Source organism: Zingiber officinale, chromosome 7A (genome assembly GCF_018446385.1).
Source record: "Zingiber officinale cultivar Zhangliang chromosome 7A, Zo_v1.1, whole genome shotgun sequence".
Taxonomy (NCBI): domain Eukaryota; kingdom Viridiplantae; phylum Streptophyta; class Magnoliopsida; order Zingiberales; family Zingiberaceae; genus Zingiber; species Zingiber officinale.
This window is the reverse complement of record NC_055998.1, coordinates 16,905,556-16,911,752: the sequence shown is the minus strand read 5'-3', so window position 1 is coordinate 16,911,752 and position 6,197 is coordinate 16,905,556.

Below are 6,197 nucleotides of genomic sequence, written 5' to 3'. Positions count from 1 at the left end.
GGAACTGTTCGGGGTGCCCGGACCCCTCCGAGGCGCTCGGAACCCTTCCGGGCGCCCGGAGTTGACTTTTTGACCAGAACGCGTCAATCGCGATCTGAACATTGGGGGATAAAGTTTTATCCCCCCCAGGACACCCCGACCAAGGCTATAAATATAGCTTTGGTCCAGAAGCTTTTCAATAACTCAGAAATTGTAATTCCAATACTTGTACGCTCAATCTCTAAATTAGCTTCTTTCTTTTTGCCCTTTCATTGCTGTAAGAGGTTTCTCCGCCTGAAGGAGATATTCTAGTGCGTTCCACTCCTTGGATTAACAACCTCCCCGGTTATAACCAAGTAAACATCTGGTGCCTCTTTTTTTTCTGTTTTAATTTATTGCTTTCTTAATTTATGCAAGTGTTAATTTAAGAAAGTTCGAGAAAGGTTTTTCTTTTGATTTGTTTACAGGCTATTCAACCCCCTTCTAGCCGGTCGTCGCGATCCAACAGCTTGCTCTTGTCCCTGGACTCTGGTACACATCCATGGAGTCTAGGTTTGATGGGGGCGACACTGAGAGCCTGCGCGATGCCTTTGAAATTCCTCCTGACCATCAGATCATTTTGCCTTCTTCGTCCGATCAGCCCAACTCCCCGTTGACCGACTATCTTTGTTTCTTCCGAGATCAATTTATCGTTGGTCTACGATTTCCCATCCATCCTTTTATTCTAGTGGGTTGTAAATATTTTTGCATTTCCCTTCCTCAACTTGTGCCAAACTCCTTTCGGCTGCTTTGCGGAGTCATCATTCTATTCCATCTGCACGACATTTCTCTCATTCCTCGGAGCTTTCACTATTTTTATTACCCTAAATTGTCCGATCTGGGGACCTTCCTTTTCTAGTCTTGAGTCAATTTGGTATTTTTCGACAAGATGCCAACCTCCAATAAGCACTGGAAAGAGTATTTTTTTTTTCTTCATACGCCTTCCCGAGCGGCCAGACTTCCTGACCAGATGACAACTCGAATTAGCACCTCAGCCTCCTCTGAAAAGCTACAAGAGCCAATCATACTACTTGAACGCGGTCTCCATGCTAGCCGGTCAGAAATACGACATCCATAAGCTGTTGCTGGAGGGCGTCCTTCATATCTTCGTCTTGAGTCCGATTCGCTCTCGGCTGCCGACCAGCCTAAGTATGAAGCTCATTTGATTCTTCCTTTGATGCTAACTGATTTCTCTCTCTCTCTCTCTCTCTCTCTCTCTCTCTCTCTTGCAGGCGAAGTCATGATGTGAGTGCACATGACCGGCAAGGCGAAGCTCAAGGACGCGACGATCAATTCAGTGGTCGTTGAAGAACTGGCGAGTTGAGGCCTGCATCCGGTCGGCTCCCATGAAGATCCGCTCGGCCTGAGTGAGGAGATGCCTATAGTGGTGGGCGAAGGCGAGGCCAGCCATGCGCCGAGCGGAGGAACCGCCCCGGACTCACAGCCTCCAACTGAGCGATGCCCCATCATTCCCATTGAGGAGCCATCGGGCTCGGTCTCCTCCGACGTGCCACTGAATAGGCGTAAGAGGCGCTGAGCCGAACCCTCATCGCGTTCCACCACTTAGGGGGCACAGTCGGCCGAGCGGGTCAAAACTTCGACCCCAACTCCGGCTCAACGAATGGCGGCCTCTGTGTCGTCTGATTGGACGCTGCCCCTTGTCGATTTACTACAAGGGACTCTTGCCGCGCCGCCGGTGGCCTTCATGCCACCAACATCGAAGCCCTCGAAGGTTCAGAAGTCCCGCATTCGTCCGACGACGATGTCTTGCCCCTCAGGTCGGGCAACCTCGGCGCAGTCAGCCCTGAGCGGCCAGCATTATATCACAGCGATCCTCCACTTGCCCACCAAAGAATACAGCAAGCTAAGCGCTGGATCTCGAGGCCCTGAGCACCAGATTATCATATAAGGGCCGCTCACCAAATCTGGGAGGACGCCCGAGCTCGGGCGACAATGATGCCTCCGGGCGCACTCATGAATAGTCACACCTAAATGTCTACTGGAGTAAGTACTTTAATGTAAATTTATAATTTACCTCCAATCGGCCCTCAAGAACTCTTTTTTGCTTGTCCGCGGTACTGAGTGGAGAGCCTGGTTATGTGCCATAGGCTCGCGTTTTTGGAGGAAGAAATAAAATAATTGAAGGCGTCAAGCGATCAATCCTCCGCCGCTCAGGAAAAGACAAACGCCGAGGTGGCCAAACCCCAAGCCACTCTAGAGAAGAGCGATAAGCTGCTCGAGGCCGAACGGGCCAAGAGCGCCGGGCAAACCACCATGCTGGAGCGGTTGAATAAGTAGGTCACCGCCTTCAATAATAAGATCGAGTCGGCGGACGCGAGGAAGAACCGAGCTATCGCCGACCTCGATGAGAAAAATAAAGAGGCACGTGCTCTTGCCTAGAAACTGAAGGAGGCCGAAAATTTCCTGATCGCCGAGCGAAACAGCTGCTCACCCGAAGAAATGACCTTCGCGGCCAAATAGCCTCCAGAGATATAGCGCTAGCCACTGAGGATGAGCTGGAGGGCTCCCGAGTGGCATTGAGGATTTATCAGGATGCCGAGGGGAGTAGGTTTGATGTCATAAAGCAAGCCTACATCTGCTTGGACGCATTCTGCGATAAAGTCACCGATCGGGCCCTCCGACTGTTTGACTTGGCAATCGACGAGACCATCGATCAGCTTCGCGAGGGAGGCCACCTGCCGGCCGATCTGACCAGCAAGGTCATAAGCCGGGACAAGCTTATAGCCACGCTCCCCGACAACACCCTGGATTATCTCGAGTGAGGCAGAGCCTTGTAATCTGTAATCCTCAAGTTTTAATGAATGCTCGTCCGTTCGGACGACTTTTATTTCCTTGCATGTTTTTTTGACTCCTTTGATTTTGAAATAAACTCATGACCTTGTGACCCCGCTCGTCCACAGTTGGTCCTCTTAGATGACCGACCCACTTCGAATTCAGTGGCGCACTAGTTCCATGCGTCGCCGATCGATCCCGGGGACGCTTTGAAGAGCAGTGTTGAATGGTCACTGTATTTTGCAGACTTGGGCCTTTGAGTGGCCGCTGCTTGTCCTCTCAGAGCCAAGTGTTTAAGGTCGTCAGTCGACCGTTGGCGGAGGCAGGGGTTTAACATCGCCGCTTGACAACTTGTTGTGAGCTTGTGTTTAATGTCGCTGCTCGATGATTTGTCGTAGACTCAGGTTTAAGATTGTCGCTCGACCGCTGGTAGAGACAAGGTTTTAACATCGCAACTCGACAATTTGATGTAGACCCGTGTTTAACGTCGTCACTCGACGATTTGATGTAGACCTCAACCATTGTAAACACGCGTTTAGGGTCGCCGCTCGACGGTCGGTAGAGATAAGATTTTAACATTGCCACTTAACGGTCGGTGGAGACAAGGTTTTAACGTCACCGCTCGACGGTTTGATACGGTCCCGGGTTTAAGGTCACCGCTCAACCGTCAATGGAAATAAGGTTTTAAGGTTGGCGCTCGACTGCTGGTGGAGACAAGGTTTTAACGTTGTCACTCGACGGTCGGTCGCCAAATATGATCTTGTCCGAAAGTCGATGAGATGGATGTTGGGGATGTGGCGCTCCTGCTGACCTCCTGTAGACTTCATTCCCACCTACAACACAAGCAGCGTCAGTGCCGAGCCAGGGAAGGGGTCCCCGACGATGACCCTCCGACGCTCAAGTCAGTCTCCGGCGAAGCAAGAAGAAGCAACAAGAACTGTAGCGCAATAGTAGAAATCGCATGTAAAGCATCCCTCCGCTGATACTTAGACCCCCCTTTATATCGAGCTCCGGAAGAGCGCGTGCACGCTTCCCAAGGCGAGCACGTATCTCAAAGGTTTCCCTGAAAAGACGTGTTAGTAAAGTGTTCCTGACACAATACCTTAACGAGCTGAGCATATCTCTGAAGTAATAGTGGAAGCTTCTACCGTACGATCCTCTGTCTGACCATGCCACCTGTTAGTGGCACAAGCTCCCAAAAGGATGTCGAAAGATATCATGCAGTGTTTGTTGCTTGGCCGAGCGGAATAGTCGCTCGGCCGGACTCCCTTATCTGCGTGTTGTCTGCTGCCAGGCCGAGCGGAATAGCCGCTCAGCCAAAAGTCCACTACCCGTGTACTGTCTACTGTCGGGCCGAGCGGGATAGTCGCTCGATCGGAAATCCTCTGTCGTGATCTATCGCTAGGCCGAGCGGGATCGCCGCTCGGCCGGAAGCTCATTATCCGCGTGCTTGGCTGGTGTTGAGTCCACTGTTTGGCCGAGTGGGGTAGCCGCTCGGCTTGGCTTCTACACGTCGTTCTCCCTTGAGCATTGGATCTTTGACTGCTCCTCGTGTCGAAGGCTACGGGGGATCGGATCCTTTCTCCCGGTTGGGGAATGCTTCACTCGGCCGGGGCATGTTTCGTCCAACCGAGTGATGCTCTATTCATGTTGACCGCCTTGACTTTGACCTCCACCATGATAGTAGGATGTGCCCCCCTAATCACCGCATCATATATATATATATATAAAAGTTAGTCAGTCAGTTAGTAGTTATTACAATGTGTTTAATATGAATTTAGAATTTATAATTGAAGTTTAGGATATCAGAATATTATTATATCAAAATAGCTTCAACAACGATTTTAAAGTTATTTTTGATGAAGTTTAAATAATTTTGACCAAATTGATAAATAGTATTTTGATATAATAATGTTTAGATATCCTAAACTCTAAATCATAAATTCTAAAGTCATACTAAACATGTTGTAGTAGCTACTGGTAACTTTTACACATTGTAGAAGCTACCGAGTAGCTTTTCCACATTGTAACAGTTATTGAATAGCTTTTATATGCTATAGCAGCTATGAAGTAGTTTCTCCACATTATAACTTCTATATGGTATAAATCTTAAATTTTAAATTCACCTTAAACAGTAATAGCTATAGAATAATTTCTACATATTATAATAGTTATTTGATAATTTTTATATGATATAAATCATAAATTCACCTGAAATATATTATAGTAATTATTGATCATTTATCCAATAGCTTCTACAACGACACTAAATTAAGAGCAAATTTTAACATGAAATCATGAGAGGGCACGGTCATTTAATTATTATTTTTTTTAAAAAAGAAACATTTATCTGATATTTCTCTTAATTTAAAATGTCCTTTTTATATTTTATAACAAAAGATGATGCCCTCACGGCCTCACCTACGTCCCTTCCACACCCACCCTAGATATTTAAAGAGAGACAAATCATCATGAATGAATTGAGCGTCATCTTTTTATGTTAGAAATTTTATTCCTAAAAATTTATCCCTAGAAATTCAATTTATATTCTGTTGTGATAATCTATCGTTTGAGTTTTAACTCGACTATGCCGTGGACACGCCCTTTTCGTTTTTGTTTTTTTTTTTGTCTTTACATTTTTGACCGATATAAATCTACTCTAATGGTGACAAATTAATACGTCTAAGGATCAATACGGTTGACCGATATAGATTTACTCTAATGATGACAAATTAATATATCTAAGGATCAATATGAAAGAATTAAATCAGGAGCAACTATTAATCTTTAGAATAATAATTAACCTATAAACAAAACATTTACTCGAATCCCATATTTTATAATACTAATATCTCATATGTTATGTTAACCATTAGATGGTCTAGAGAGAATATAAACCTACTCCAACCTACAATGCGAGAGAGAGAGAGAATGCGAGACTGTGACGTGGTATAAATGAGAAACCTCTTTCCTATAGTTTGATGAAGGTTCAATGTTTTAATTTCATTATTTAATATATAAAAAAAATCTATCAATATGAGATCAATTTCATTCATTTCATTACAATTTTTACTCTCAACTCATTTCTTTCTTTCATTCCCTATTTGTATTCGAGATGGATGAAAATCTCAATACTTCCTTTACGAATCTTTTGAATTTTTCAAATACGGAAGGAAATACATCTTCTCAAAATAGTCGCACTCCTCCAAATATCCAATATCCTCATATTTTCTCTCACTCACAATATCCTCCAAATGTTCAAAATATTTCATATATTCCACAATATTCTCCAAAATTTTCAAATTCCCAAAGTTCTCAAAATTTTTTGCAGACATGGAATCCAAGTAACGCCGCTCCGGCTTCATTTGGTATGTATCCATCCCAAG